Source organism: Physeter macrocephalus, chromosome 5, assembly GCF_002837175.3.
Source record: "Physeter macrocephalus isolate SW-GA chromosome 5, ASM283717v5, whole genome shotgun sequence".
NCBI lineage: Eukaryota > Metazoa > Chordata > Mammalia > Artiodactyla > Physeteridae > Physeter > Physeter macrocephalus.
The window spans coordinates 53,061,009-53,077,291 of record NC_041218.1 but is presented as its reverse complement, the minus strand read 5'-3'; the positions used below and the strand labels follow the sequence as shown (position 1 = coordinate 53,077,291).

At 39.0% G+C, this 16,283-nt stretch overlaps 1 long non-coding RNA gene across 1 annotated transcript in view; it reads left to right on the top strand.

Moving 5' to 3' along the window:
* The first annotated feature begins 3,490 nt into the window (after positions 1–3,490).
* The window catches only part of LOC114486248 (uncharacterized), a 22,091-nt gene continuing 9,298 nt past the window's right edge, over positions 3,491–16,283 (top strand). Inside the window, exons 1-2 of the long non-coding RNA XR_003679656.1 lie at positions 3,491–3,585; positions 5,510–5,623. This is a non-coding gene — a long non-coding RNA (uncharacterized lncRNA). The remainder of the gene's footprint in view (positions 3,586–5,509; positions 5,624–16,283) is intronic.

Sequence of the window (16,283 nt, the reverse complement as noted above, 5' to 3'; positions counted from 1 at the left end):
TCTCTCCAGATGAGATTTATTAAGATACCCTAAGATAGAATTACCTCACCTCCGCTTCCTGCAGCAGCCAATTCAGAGCAGAACTCTGCTTCCTTAAACCCTCCACAGAATCACCTAACACAAGCTAAAATCCCACAAGAAGTTCTTTGTAATCCCCTGTTACTCAGATGCATCACAGTTCCCCATGGTGTGCTTTTTTTTTCTTTGCAGCAAGGAATAAATTCAACTTGTTCAACTACTCGTATTCCTGTTGGTGGTTGGCTGGAGGATATTGATACCAGGAACAGTTTGCAGCAGGGTCAAAGACACTTTATTCTTTAGTTTTTAAGTTAAAAAACAAAGCCCCTTTCCCTGATATGGGACAATATGGATTTATTCATCAGCATGGACAGACAGAGCAGGAGATTTGTAGTAGATGTGCTCTGAGGTTGAGAGGAAAGGGCTAGAGACTGGCAAGAGGAAGACAAAGTTTGGGCAGAAAAAAAGAGTTAGGTTCTGTGCTCTGACCCTTCTCTCCTAATCCTCCAAGTGTTGGAAGGGGAGCAAGGCCCTGGGCTCAAGGCAAACCCAGCCTCAGCATTTCGGGGATCCAAGAGTGATCCACTGGTGCCATGCTTCCCACGAGGCCCTTCAAGACTGGCAGCTCCAACTGTGCCATCACACACAGGTGACAACACAGAGAAGTGGAGATGTAGTGCATATAGACACATGAAGAGCCCCAGGCCCAACACATCATAAAGGCAGATCCAATAATTTCCTGTCTCTCCTAGTGGCACATGGAGGTTAGCCAAGGGAGAGAAGAAGCATGTTTGTTTTGGAAGACCCCAGTCAGGAATGGGACATGTATTCCAGTAGAGCCAAGGCCAACCTGGCAACCGCCTTGAAGATTGACTACAACAGGTCACAGAGGTGAAAGCGTAATCTCACCAACGATGCCAAGAACAGCCCACCAGCTAAGGCCATCTGTGTGGCACCAACTGAGACTGGGAGAATAGGGACACACACCTTCCCTGGTAGACATTAGGTTGTGGCTGCAGAAGGTCCCCAGGGCACCGGAGTCAGTCCAGGTGGTAGGGAATGAGTGTGGGAGAGCAGGACTAGGCTGTGACAGAAACATGCGTATGAATTGACTCCAAAGGTCACTGCTGCTACAGGTGGAGAGAACACAGAATGAACAAGCAGCCTGAATTATGATATTGGGTGCACAGATTGCAAATTCAATTCTAGAAATTTAACACACGTGTACGTGTGCATTTGCCTATTCAAGCGAGAATTCATGCCATCACACTGGTACAACTCAATGGAGGAATGGCAAAAGCTCTTCTCTCCTCGCTGGTTCAAAGAGACAAGCCCAGGGCTAGAGACAGAAAGCTGGAGTGGGGCTTGTTCCTGTAGAGGAACCCCATATGTATGGTAACTGGAGGAGGAGCGAGGGCTCTTCTGGGGGCTTGCCCTTTTGAGAGGGAGAGAGGGAGAAAAGGAGAGGGACAGGGAGAGGGAGAGAGGGAGGGAGAGAGAACAGGACTGGGGTGGCTCCTTCCCAGTGAGAAAATGTTGGTGGAAATTCCTCTCTTTGCATAGGTTGAAGTAGAACACATTAGGGTGGGGATGCATGGGAGATTAGTTCCTCCTGTAAAAATGAGCATTTGGTCATGGATCTCATACATCTTTGGGGGAAGCTGTTACCTGAAGTCTCAGCTCTAAGGACAGGGGTTGGGTTAAGAGAAGGAAGAGGATGATTTGGGTGCCACCTGGGTTATAGAATCATGGAGAAAGCATGACTCTGAAGAGATGATTTAGGCATTTCCCCCTACTTTCTTTTTAAAAGTCTGTCACTTTAAAATATATAAATATATTCTCACAAAATTTCAAGCACCATTAAAAATTTTAAGTCCCCATTTACCATTGGCTACATGCTAGTCTCTGACCCAGTGGTAAAGTGAGCTCTATTACCCATTTGGGGTGTGTTTTTCCAGACTTTATTATATACATTTATATTCCTGTATGTAACAAATAGCATGTGCTTTCTGTGTCATGCTGTTATTCTTGCACATATACTTCTTGCACAAACTTTCCAAATTGGGATTTTACTATACATACTGTGTGTAACCTGATTTTCCCCTGAATAATATATTGTGAACATTTCCCTTAGTCATTAAATCTTTAAAAACTATTTTAAATTTTTATCTAAGTAATATATATGCATTGTTTAAAGTTTGAAGTAGTAATTTAAGACTTATAATGAAGAACATCTGTCCTCCCTATGAATCCCCTTCCCCAAACTTTTAGCTGTTGCTTTATTTATTTATTTATTTAATTTATTTTTGACTATGTTGGCTCTTCATTGCTGTGCGTGGGCTTTCTCTAGTTGCGGTGAGCGGGGGCTACTCTTCGTTGTGGTGCGCGGGCTTCTCATTGCGGTGACTTCTCTTGTTGCAGAGCGGGCTCTAGGTGCACATGGGCTTCAGTAGTTGTCGCTCGCGGGCTTAGTTGCTCCGCGGCATGTGGGATCTTCCCAGACCAGGGCTGGAACCTGTGTCCCCTGCATCGGCAGGCGGATTCTTAACCACTGCGCCACCAGGGAAGCCCGGTAATTGCTTTTAAAACAGTATGTTTATATTATTTCTTAATTTATCATTTTTAGACATATCTAACAAATTCCTATTACAAAAGAAGAGTTAGACTTCTTCTATCTCCCATGCTCCTACTGTCTCTCTTTCCATTCTGTGAATATAATACTGATTTTCGATTAAATAAATTGGGTGTTTTTCTTGTTATGAAAATGTATTGTTCACTGATGAACCAAAGTATAGGTTGTGATTAGATTTCCTTCCTTGTACAACTTTTCCCCCCTTTACTTAGCTTTCTAGCACATTATCCAACAGAATTTTTAAAACTTTAAAACTTCATATACTGGTTACACACACCAGGCGTTCCAGTCACATGTAGACACATATCTCCTGGAGCCTCCATCTAGACTAAGGTGTTTTCTCAGCCTGCTGCACAGGAATTTCCACTGTCCCTCACTACGTTAGTTCATCTGTGTCTCGAATATCATGTCTCCTTTTTTCTTGGTTTGTCCCTTTACTTTGGTGGAGCATATCTTTCATTACACTGCTGGTTGCCTAACCAATATCCATGATCCTCTTCTTACCATCTAATGGAATCGTTATATTATTAGGCTTAGCAAATAACAAAGCTATGTTTCCCAGGCTCCCTTATGGATAGGTATGGTCAATGATATACAAATTTGTGGGATTTCTGAGATAGCTCTTTTGCCCTCTGTGCTTGCTTCTTTCTTCCTCTTTCTTCTGCCTGGAATATGGATGTGATAGCTGATACTCTGAGAGCTATAAAGTGACCATGAGGATGCATGTACTAATAATAGCAGTCTTAAAGATAGAATGAACTGTGTCCCTGATGATTTCTTGGAGTCACATGCTGTCTTGACTCTGTACCTCTAGACTTATTTTTACTAGAGAAACAAAGAAACAAACCTTCATGTGTTTAAGCTGACTGCAATTGGCTCTATAACTATACAATTCCTAACTGATAAAATTTCTTCCTGAGAAAGGATGGATTGAGGTAACTTTTTAAAGACATTGTGTGTCTGAAATAATTTTATTTCTTCATAAAAATTAACTGATAGTTTGAATAGATATAGAATCATAGAGATCACTTTCTGTAAGACTTTTGAATGTGTTGCTTCACTGCCTTCAAACATTCACTGTTCCTGTTGAGAAGAACAGTGCCATTCTGATTCTTCACCTTTTTAGGAGGATCTTTTTTTTAAAGTTGGTATTCTGAAACTTCACATTGATGTGCGAGAAAGGAGATCTCTTTTCATTAATTGTGCTGGGCATTGAATGGGTCCTTTTACACTGGAAGTTCAAGTTCTTTAGTTCTTTTCTTGTATTATTTATTTAATAATTTTGTTGTTTCCTCTATTTTCTCTTTCTGGAACTATTAATCAGATTTGGTTATGGGAATAGTTCTCTAGTGTTCTAATCTTTTCTTTCTGATTTTTATTTATTTATTTAGTCTTTTGGTTCTATTTTCTGAGCAATTTTCTCAACTTCATTTTCCAGCTCTTCTTTTGAATTCTTAAAATTTCAGGTGACTTTTTCCCCCCAAAGCTCTTTCTGGTTCTTGGATTTTCTTTTCTTCTCTTTACCCTCCCTTCCACTCTCCTTCCTTTTCCCACCTCCTTCCCTACCTCCTTCCCTTCCTTCCATACACTGATCTTGTTTTAGGGATGCAGTATCTTCTCTTATTGCTGAGGATGTTAATTATAGTTTATGTTGGTCTGTTATTTATTTTTAGTTTTTTCTGTTGCCTACAAAATCTTTGTTTCCTTTGAGTTTCTTTCTTCTCTTTGTATGTTTGATTCTTGGTCTTTCATGTTAGGTTCTCCTCAGATATCTAAGGATGTTTTTGATGTTTTCATATTTAGGAGCAAGGTGCTAAAAGTTGACTGAAAGCTGTGTGTATGTGTACTTGTCATTTGATAGAGTTCATGTAGAATGATTGGCCATCTCTTTGGGAAACGCAGATACTCAGCACTTATGGATCATTTCTGTGGGTCATATAGGGTATCAGAATAGGCCATCTCAAAACATGCCACTTTGGCCTGAGGATTATTTTGAGCTGAAGGCAATTGGGAAGAAGCATATGCAAGGAAAGCTTTCTCCCTCCCCTATTTGCCTAAAAGCAGGACATAAATTTGTCTCCCTTTCCCATATCAAGAAGGGTAGAATTCTTAATCACCAGGAGAGACCTTTAGACCCTTAGCAACCCAGAGACGGGCACCAAGAGGAATCTACATAACAAAATACTAGATAACTCTTATCTTCCATTATTTTCCCCCATATACTTACCTTCCCACAGTTTGTCATGCCTAAATGCCTAAACCTCTTTTCCTTTGTCTTATCAGTTCTCCACAAATTTATTGTTCTTTGTTAAGATGCTATATAAACCTCAAGTTCTGACCACCTCTTTGAATGACTCATCATTGACTTCTCCCATGTGTATGCCTGATGCACATGTTAATAAATTCTTTTTTTCTCTTGTTAGTATATATCATTCTTTCAGTTTATTTTTCATTCCCAGCCACTGAATCTAAGAGAGTAGAGGAATTTTTTCCTCCCCTGCAATCATTTTTCTGGGACCATTTGATTTCTCCAGAGAAGAATTTATCAGTATCCTCCTGCCTGGCTGCCCACTGTTTAGCTGAGTACTTTTTAAGCTGAGTAGGGGACTGGTGCTCTTCTGGTTCAGTAGGTAGACTTCCATTTATCCACTTAGCCTCAGTTTTCAGTAGATACCTCTGCACTGCCTGATGCACTGGGGTCTAGAGACACTGATTCCATTTTTACTCGAATAAAGCTCCAATGTCCTGCAATGGAAGGGGGAAGGTAGGTGGTCTGGCTGGTGGGCTGGGGAGGGAGCTAGGGATTAATATTCTGCCAATGACTTTCAATACCTCTCCTTTCCCCTCTGCCTTTCTCAGACTCCCACCTTGTTCCCACCTTCTTTGGCTCTGAGTGTCTCCAAGCTGTGAGTCTTTCTGAGGGTCTGCATTGTGAAGTGGCTTGATTCTCACTTTCATCCGTCTCTGATGGTGGTTGGTATTTACTTTCTTGTCTCTTCTAATTCCTTGATCCATATTCCAGCTTCTCAATTTTGTGGACCTCTCTTGCCGGCTTTTCCCTCATTGTCGTTGTCTCTTTCCCCATGTACTCATTTTAGTGTGCTTTAAAGAGCATAAATTTGTATTTTCAACTTTAAGTTAAACAGAAGACCCCTAGTCTTATAAACAAACAAACAGTTCAAAATGTGATGTAACCCTACTCAAGGTCACTCAGTGGCTGGAAGAATTAGAATAGAACTCTAAAGTCTGAGTTAATTGCTGTGGTGAGATTTGCTGATAAGTGGGTTCAACTAATCATCGTTCATAATTGAAACTGAGAGGCTGAATCTTCCTCCTTCTTTTTAAAATTGTATTTTTTTTTTGAGTTTAGTAAGCCTTTTGTTTATTTGTTTAACATCTTTATTGGAGTATAATTGCTTTACAATGGTGTGTTAGTTTCTGCTGTATAACAAAGTAAATCAGCTATACATATACATACATCCCCATATCTCCTCCCTCTTGTGTCTCCCTCCCACCCTCCCTATCCCTCCCCTCTAGGTGGTCACAAAGCACCGAGCTGATTTCCCTGTGCTATGTGGCTGCTTCCTACTAGCTATCTATTTTACATTAGGTAGTGTATATATGTCCATGCCACTCTCTCACTTCATCCCAGCTTACCCTTCCCCCTCCCCATGTCCTCAAGTCCATTCTCTATGTCTGCGTCTTTATTTCTGTCCTGCCCCTAGGTTCTTCAGAACCATAAAATTGTATTTTTAAAACTAAAGTCTGCTTTGGGTTTTCCTAAACTCCTTCGGTATACAGGGTCATGAGAGGGTCTCACTGGGACAGGTATAGACTCCTGGTAGCACCAGTAGAAAACTCCCATCTACTAAGATTCCTAACATGCAAGTGTGTCTGACCTACTGAAAAAGACATCCTACCTGTCAGCCCTCCATGCCCTGGAGAATAATACATCCTGAGACATCTTGGGCTGCAGTTTTAGCAAAAGTACTTTGGAGGGAAGGAAGAAGAGAGGAAGGAGGCTGGCATGCTCTAGGAAATTAAAGAAAATCTGAACAGTGAAGTGACAAGATGGTAACCACCAGCAGGCTGGCTAATTGAGACTTGGCTTACTAGGATGACAGCAGAGGAAGAGCGAAGATTAACAGGAGAAAAAAAAAGATCTAATTGGAAGCTGCATTAACTTTTTGAAGAGACAGATAATGGCTGAGAGGCAGGGCGACTGTTAATATAGACAGGCTCATAATGGAAAGGAAATAGAAGATTAATCCCCTGTGGATTCTCTATGCTTGGGCTGATTTAATATCCAAAGACCTCCTCTGAGCCTGCCTCCTCTCTCCTCCCTCTCAGGGTCATTTTTGAACCAGAAGGGAAGCATTTATGTCAAAAGAAACTTATGGAGCTGAAAAGGGATGATAACCTGATGGTGTCAGAGAGACGGATGCATGTTACTGCCAGGTGCAAACCACTGAGGCGCAGAGCTGCTCAACCCTTCCCAGGACCTTGGAGCAGACATCCTCATGGACTGTAAAAGGGCACCTGCCTGCTACTTATAGCTGAGCCAGGGTCATGGTATCTGAAGCAGATTCACCAGGAATTTGTCAAAACTATTTTGGAGGGGCTACAGGTAGAAGTGTAGGGATTTTAAACATAGAAGGAAGCCACAGAGACAAAAACAGAACAGAAAAGAAGTTTACTTGCAAAGAGATTTTGCAAGGGAGTCCAGGCTTTTAAAGGCCACTCTCCAAATAAAATATTTATATTAACAGTTCTTTAAAGAAAAGAAATATATATATATTTTTTACTGGAGTACAACTGCTTTACAATGTTGTGTTAGTTTCTGCTGTACAACGAAGTGAATCAGCTATATGTCTACAAAAGAAATGTTACCAAGACTACTATAGTATGTTTGTGGTAGGAAAACAGCAGTTGTCTCAAAGGTGATTTTATATCTGGAGACATCAGGACTTCAGAAGTCAGGAAGAAAGTTTTTTTGTTGCTGTTTTTTAAGGAGTCATGACCTAATGGCTCAAGGTCTCATATACAGGCATACATATTGTGGGTTTGGTTCCAGACCACAAGTGAATATGGCAATAAAGCGAGTCACACGAATTTTTTGGTTTCCCAGTGCATATGAAAGTTATGTTTACCGTATACTGTAGTCTATTAAGTATGAGATTGCAGTACATCTTTAAAAAAAGTACATACCTTAATTAAAAAATACTTTATTGCTGAAAAGTGTTAACCATCTGAGCCTTGGCAAGTCATAATCTTTTTGCTGGTGGAGGGTCCTGCCTCGATGTTGATGGCTCCTGACTGATCAGGGTGGATGGTTGCTGAAGGCTGAGGCGATTGTGGCAGTTTCTTGAGATAAAACAACAATGAAGTTAGCTGCACCGATTTTCTCTTCCTTTCATGAACCATTTCTCTGTAGCATGCAATGCTGCCTGGTAGCATTTTACCCACAGTGGAACTTCTTTCAAAATTGGAGTCAATCCTCTCAAACCCTGCAGCTGCTTTATCAACTAACTTTATGTAATATTCTAAATTCTTTGTTATCATTTCAGCAATCTTCACAGCATCTTCACCAGGAGTGAAGAAGAAACTACCTTCTTTGCTCATCAATAAGAAGCAACTCCTCATCTTTTATCATGAGATTGCAGCAATTCAGTCACATCTTCAGGCTCCATGTGTAATTCTAGTTCTCTTACTATTACATCTGTAGTTACTTTCTCCACTGAAGTCTTGAGCCCTTCAAAGTCATCTATGAGGGTTGGAATCAATTTCTTCTAAACTCCTGTTAAAGTTGATATTTTGACCTTTTCCTATGAATCACAAATGTTCTTAATCACATCTAGAAGGATGAATACTTTCCAGAAGGTTTTCAATTTACTTGCCCAGATCCATCAGAGGTATCACTATCTATGGCAGCTATAGTCTTATGAAATGTATTTCTTAGTAAGATTTGAAAGCTGAAATTACTCCTTGATCCATGGGCTGCAGAATGGATGTTAATCTCCTGTACATCTCCATCAGGGCTCTTGAATGGCCAGGTGCATTGTCAATGAGCAATAATATTTTAAAATGAATATTTTTTCTAATAGTAGATCTCAACAATGGGCTTAAAATATTCAGCAAAGCCTGGATGTGCTGTCATTCTGGCTTTGTGGTTGCATTTCTCGAGCACAGGCAGAGTAGATTTAGCATAATTCATAAGGGCTCTGGAATTTTCAGAGTGGTAACTGAGCATTGTCTTCAGCTTAGAGTCATCAGCAGTATTAGCCTCTAGCAAGAGTCAGCTTGTCCTTTGAAGCTTTGAAGCCAGGCATTGACTTCTCTCTAGCTATGAAAGTGCTGGATGGCATCTTTTTCCAAGATAAGGCTGTTTTGTCTACATTGAAAATCTGTTGTTTGTTTAGCACAGTCACCTTCACTAATTATCTTAGCTAGTCCTTCTGGGTAACTTGCTGCAGCTTCTACATCAGCACTTGCTGCTTCTCCTTGCACTTCTGTGTTACGGAGATGCTTTCTTTCCTTAAACCTCATGAACCAACCTCTGCTAAATTCAAACTTTTCTTCCGCAGCTTCCTCACTTCTCTCAGCCTTCATAAAATTGAAGAGAGTTAGGGCCTTGCTCTGGACTAGGGTTTGGCTTTAGGGAATGTTGTGGCTGGTTTGATCTTCTATCCAGGCCCCTAAAACTTTCTCCATATCAGCAGTAAAGCTGCTTTGCTTTCTTTATTCATGTGTTCACTGGAGTAGCACTTTTAATTTCATTCAAGAACTCTTTCTTTGCATTTACAATTTGGCTGACTGCCACAAGAGCCCTAGCTTTTAGCTTATCTTGGCCTTTGACATGCCTTCCTCACTAAGCATAATCATTTCTAAATTTTGATTTAAAGTGAGAGACATGTGACTCTTCCTTTTGCTTGAACACTTAGAGGCCATTGTAGGATTATTAATTGGCCTAATTTCAATGTTGGTGTGTCTCAGGGAATAAGAAGGCCTGAGGAGAGGGAGAGAGATGGGGAAACAGCTGGTCAGTGGGACAGTCATAACACACACATTTTTCAAGTTTGCTATCTTATATGGGTGTGGCTTATTGTGCCCCAAGACAATTATGATAATAACATCAAAGATCACTGATCACAGATCACCATAACGAATATAATAATGGTGAAAAAGTTTGAAATATTGCGAGAATTACCTAAATGTGACACATGAAGTGAGCAAATGTTGTTGGGAAAATGGCACCAATAGACTTGCTCAACACAGGCTTGCCACAGACCTTCAATTTGTAAAAAAACATAATATCTTCAAAACGCAATAAAGCAAAGTGCCAAAAAACAAGGTATGTGGGTATTTTGAGAGTCAGAGCTACAATGGGCAATCCTGTTTTTGTTTCTTATTTTGCTGTTGTTACTGTTGTTCTCCAGTGCAAAGTACTTTCTGGCGGTGGGCTGGGAATGTTTTGCAGTACTCATTAATAATGGAGGCAGAGCAAGGTGTCAGTTTGCTTTCCAATCCTCCAAGTCCTTACTTCTCCCCCAAACGTGCTGATTTGATCACATACGTTTAGTTAGCACTTTTATGATTCACATCATTAATTTGATGTTTTCTTTTATTTGGCTGGTTTACAAACAGATGTAACAAGGGATGTTTATTAATGCACAAATACCTCCTTATGGTGTTAATAAAACTAGAGCCAAAGGATACTAAGGCTTGGGAGTTAGTTTCTGTCTGAAAGTTTTATAAAGCCTTCAGGGCTGAATCTTTATCCTTTTTATGTGCTAGAAGCATTTTTATTGCCTTTATTAATTTGTCTACTGCAACCAAAAGCCATCCAATTCTCCTCTGCCAGGTTCACTGCAGTACCACTGTTCCTGGCCAGCCAGGACATGACATTCTTTACCATCAATAAAGCTAGGATTTCATGAGCCACATAACAGGTGCCAAGCCAATTTTTCTGTAGAATATTTATAGGCATCATTTTCACATATGATGTATAGTTCCTGATCCTTAATCATTGGCTTATCATACCCAATTACATGAGATTTGTTTTTCTATGTGACATTTCTAGCATGGTCAAGATTATAAATTCAACTTTTCCAGTTATATTCTAGTAGAAAGGAAGGCGTATTCTTACTAAAAATACATAAATAACATGGTCTTAGAAAGTAAAAACATTAGTTAACTCTTTGCATAATGTTTAATCATTGTTACCCCTATTTTGAGTTATTTTGTAGAAAAGACTGATCAATTTATGTCACTTTTTCCAGAATCATAAATCTTAGATTTTTTGATTATTTATTAGCTTATAATCTTATTAAGATCTTTCACAGAATTTTTTCCTGAATTTTGAGAGTTTGGTTGAAACAAGATACCATTTGAAGAGGATTTCATTTTAATTTAATACATGTGTATGTATATGCATATGTATATATGTATAGCCTATTAAATTGAAGTTTAGAGACAGATCAAGAAGAAATAAAAGGATTTTCTCATGTGCCCATTAAAAATATGCTACTAATCACACCTGAGTCAGTTTCATTTCATCTTAGGAAATTAATTCTTGTTTTGCTGATCTTACGTTAGAAGCCTATTTTCATGAATTTATCTGCTTCTGGACCAAAAGTCCAGACTTAGGCCTTTGGTACAGACTGACAGATGTCTGTTGGTGATGACAGTTTCAGCTTACCCTGGAAAACCTACACCTGTTTTTCTATTACTTTAATATTACTAGTTAAGAGGACATGCGGCATACTGAGGCTCTTTTAATATTTCTTCCAGAAGACTCAAACTTCTACTCTGTAGCTTGTAGCAGGAAGTTTTAGGCAAATTTGAGGAAAAAGCAAAACACACCGGTCAGTGATAAGCTCAATAACAAACAACAATAATAGAAAGAGGGAAGATGAACTCCTCTCTTAGAATATAATATTGATACATTTTGGAATTTAGAAGGAGTTATTCAATGACTACCCTACAATGAAAATATATTGTGGACAAGATGGGCATTGACAAATTTGCAGGGCCTTTTAACTCATGCCGCAATGTGAGTGTTATCATTGTTCCAAATGAGTAAGGATATTTAAACCTACAAACAAAATTTTAATTTTTGGAAAAAATGGCTTTGTTGGGAGTTATTGTGCGAGCCTTTGTACATGACCATCAGTATATTTCTATCCAAGTCTGAAAGATATTCAATTCTAAAACATATTCATATTTTTTAACATCTTTATTGGAGTATAATTGCTTTACAATTGTGTCTATCTACTTTATAACAAAGTGAATCAGCTATACATATACATATATCCCCATTACTCCTCCCTCTTGAGTCTCCCTCCCACCCTCCCTATCCCACCCCTCTAGGTGGACACAAAGCACCGAGCTGATCTCCCTGTGCTATGCGGCTGCTTCCCACTAGCTATCGGTTTTACATTTGGTAGTGTATATATGTCCATGACACTCTCTCATTTCGTCCCAGCTTAGCCACTGTCTCACTTATTCCCAGCTTCCCCTTCCCCTTCCCCATCTCATTTTACCCACAGTGGAACTTCTTTCAAAATTGGAGTCAATCCTCTCAAACCCTGCAGCTGCTTTATCAACTAACTTTATGTAATATTCTAAATTCTTTGTTATCATTTCAGCAATCTTCACAGCATCTTCACCAGGAGTGAAGAAGAAACTACCTTCTTTGCTCATCAATAAGAAGCAACTCCTCATCTTTTATCATGAGATTGCAGCAATTCAGTCACATCTTCAGGCTCCATGTGTAATTCTAGTTCTCTTACTATTACATCTGTAGTTACTTTCTCCACTGAAGTCTTGAGCCCTTCAAAGTCATCTATGAGGGTTGGAATCAATTTCTTCTAAACTCCTGTTAAAGTTGATATTTTGACCTTTTCCTATGAATCACAAATGTTCTTAATCACATCTAGAAGGATGAATACTTTCCAGAAGGTTTTCAATTTACTTGCCCAGATCCATCAGAGGTATCACTATCTATGGCAGCTATAGTCTTATGAAATGTATTTCTTAGTAAGATTTGAAAGCTGAAATTACTCCTTGATCCATGGGCTGCAGAATGGATGTTAATCTCCTGTACATCTCCATCAGGGCTCTTGAATGGCCAGGTGCATTGTCAATGAGCAATAATATTTTAAAATGAATATTTTTTCTAATAGTAGATCTCAACAATGGGCTTAAAATATTCAGCAAAGCCTGGATGTGCTGTCATTCTGGCTTTGTGGTTGCATTTCTCGAGCACAGGCAGAGTAGATTTAGCATAATTCATAAGGGCTCTGGAATTTTCAGAGTGGTAACTGAGCATTGTCTTCAGCTTAGAGTCATCAGCAGTATTAGCCTCTAGCAAGAGTCAGCTTGTCCTTTGAAGCTTTGAAGCCAGGCATTGACTTCTCTCTAGCTATGAAAGTGCTGGATGGCATCTTTTTCCAAGATAAGGCTGTTTTGTCTACATTGAAAATCTGTTGTTTGTTTAGCACAGTCACCTTCACTAATTATCTTAGCTAGTCCTTCTGGGTAACTTGCTGCAGCTTCTACATCAGCACTTGCTGCTTCTCCTTGCACTTCTGTGTTACGGAGATGCTTTCTTTCCTTAAACCTCATGAACCAACCTCTGCTAAATTCAAACTTTTCTTCCGCAGCTTCCTCACTTCTCTCAGGCTTCATAAAATTGAAGAGAGTTAGGGCCTTGCTCTGGACTAGGGTTTGGCTTTAGGGAATGTTGTGGCTGGTTTGATCTTCTATCCAGGCCCCTAAAACTTTCTCCATATCAGCAGTAAAGCTGCTTTGCTTTCTTTATTCATGTGTTCACTGGAGTAGCACTTTTAATTTCATTCAAGAACTCTTTCTTTGCATTTACAATTTGGCTGACTGCCACAAGAGCCCTAGCTTTTAGCTTATCTTGGCCTTTGACATGCCTTCCTCACTAAGCATAATCATTTCTAAATTTTGATTTAAAGTGAGAGACATGTGACTCTTCCTTTTGCTTGAACACTTAGAGGCCATTGTAGGATTATTAATTGGCCTAATTTCAATGTTGGTGTGTCTCAGGGAATAAGAAGGCCTGAGGAGAGGGAGAGAGATGGGGAAACAGCTGGTCAGTGGGACAGTCATAACACACACATTTTTCAAGTTTGCTATCTTATATGGGTGTGGCTTATTGTGCCCCAAGACAATTATGATAATAACATCAAAGATCACTGATCACAGATCACCATAACGAATATAATAATGGTGAAAAAGTTTGAAATATTGCGAGAATTACCTAAATGTGACACATGAAGTGAGCAAATGTTGTTGGGAAAATGGCACCAATAGACTTGCTCAACACAGGCTTGCCACAGACCTTCAATTTGTAAAAAAACATAATATCTTCAAAACGCAATAAAGCAAAGTGCCAAAAAACAAGGTATGCGGGTATTTTGAGAGTCAGAGCTACAATGGGCAATCCTGTTTTTGTTTCTTATTTTGCTGTTGTTACTGTTGTTCTCCAGTGCAAAGTACTTTCTGGCGGTGGGCTGGGAATGTTTTGCAGTACTCATTAATAATGGAGGCAGAGCAAGGTGTCAGTTTGCTTTCCAATCCTCCAAGTCCTTACTTCTCCCCCAAACGTGCTGATTTGATCACATACGTTTAGTTAGCACTTTTATGATTCACATCATTAATTTGATGTTTTCTTTTATTTGGCTGGTTTACAAACAGATGTAACAAGGGATGTTTATTAATGCACAAATACCTCCTTATGGTGTTAATAAAACTAGAGCCAAAGGATACTAAGGCTTGGGAGTTAGTTTCTGTCTGAAAGTTTTATAAAGCCTTCAGGGCTGAATCTTTATCCTTTTTATGTGCTAGAAGCATTTTTATTGCCTTTATTAATTTGTCTACTGCAACCAAAAGCCATCCAATTCTCCTCTGCCAGGTTCACTGCAGTACCACTGTTCCTGGCCAGCCAGGACATGACATTCTTTACCATCAATAAAGCTAGGATTTCATGAGCCACATAACAGGTGCCAAGCCAATTTTTCTGTAGAATATTTATAGGCATCATTTTCACATATGATGTATAGTTCCTGATCCTTAATCATTGGCTTATCATACCCAATTACATGAGATTTGTTTTTCTATGTGACATTTCTAGCATGGTCAAGATTATAAATTCAACTTTTCCAGTTATATTCTAGTAGAAAGGAAGGTGTATTCTTACTAAAAATACATAAATAACATGGTCTTAGAAAGTAAAAACATTAGTTAACTCTTTGCATAATGTTTAATCATTGTTACCCCTATTTTGAGTTATTTTGTAGAAAAGACTGATCAATTTATGTCACTTTTTCCAGAATCATAAATCTTAGATTTTTTGATTATTTATTAGCTTATAATCTTATTAAGATCTTTCACAGAATTTTTTCCTGAATTTTGAGAGTTTGGTTGAAACAAGATACCATTTGAAGAGGATTTCATTTTAATTTAATACATGTGTATGTATATGCATATGTATATATGTATAGCCTATTAAATTGAAGTTTAGAGACAGATCAAGAAGAAATAAAAGGATTTTCTCATGTGCCCATTAAAAATATGCTACTAATCACACCTGAGTCAGTTTCATTTCATCTTAGGAAATTAATTCTTGTTTTGCTGATCTTACGTTAGAAGCCTATTTTCATGAATTTATCTGCTTCTGGACCAAAAGTCCAGACTTAGGCCTTTGGTACAGACTGACAGATGTCTGTTGGTGATGACAGTTTCAGCTTACCCTGGAAAACCTACACCTGTTTTTCTATTACTTTAATATTACTAGTTAAGAGGACATGCGGCATACTGAGGCTCTTTTAATATTTCTTCCAGAAGACTCAAACTTCTACTCTGTAGCTTGTAGCAGGAAGTTTTAGGCAAATTTGAGGAAAAAGCAAAACACACCGGTCAGTGATAAGCTCAATAACAAACAACAATAATAGAAAGAGGGAAGATGAACTCCTCTCTTAGAATATAATATTGATACATTTTGGAATTTAGAAGGAGTTATTCAATGACTACCCTACAATGAAAATATATTGTGGACAAGATGGGCATTGACAAATTTGCAGGGCCTTTTAACTCATGCCGCAATGTGAGTGTTATCATTGTTCCAAATGAGTAAGGATATTTAAACCTACAAACAAAATTTTAATTTTTGGAAAAAATGGCTTTGTTGGGAGTTATTGTGCGAGCCTTTGTACATGACCATCAGTATATTTCTATCCAAGTCTGAAAGATATTCAATTCTAAAACATATTCATATTTTTTAACATCTTTATTGGAGTATAATTGCTTTACAATTGTGTCTATCTACTTTATAACAAAGTGAATCAGCTATACATATACATATATCCCCATTACTCCTCCCTCTTGAGTCTCCCTCCCACCCTCCCTATCCCACCCCTCTAGGTGGACACAAAGCACCGAGCTGATCTCCCTGTGCTATGCGGCTGCTTCCCACTAGCTATCGGTTTTACATTTGGTAGTGTATATATGTCCATGACACTCTCTCATTTCGTCCCAGCTTAGCCACTGTCTCACTTATTCCCAGCTTCCCCTTCCCCTTCCCCATCTCATGTCCTCAAGTTCATTC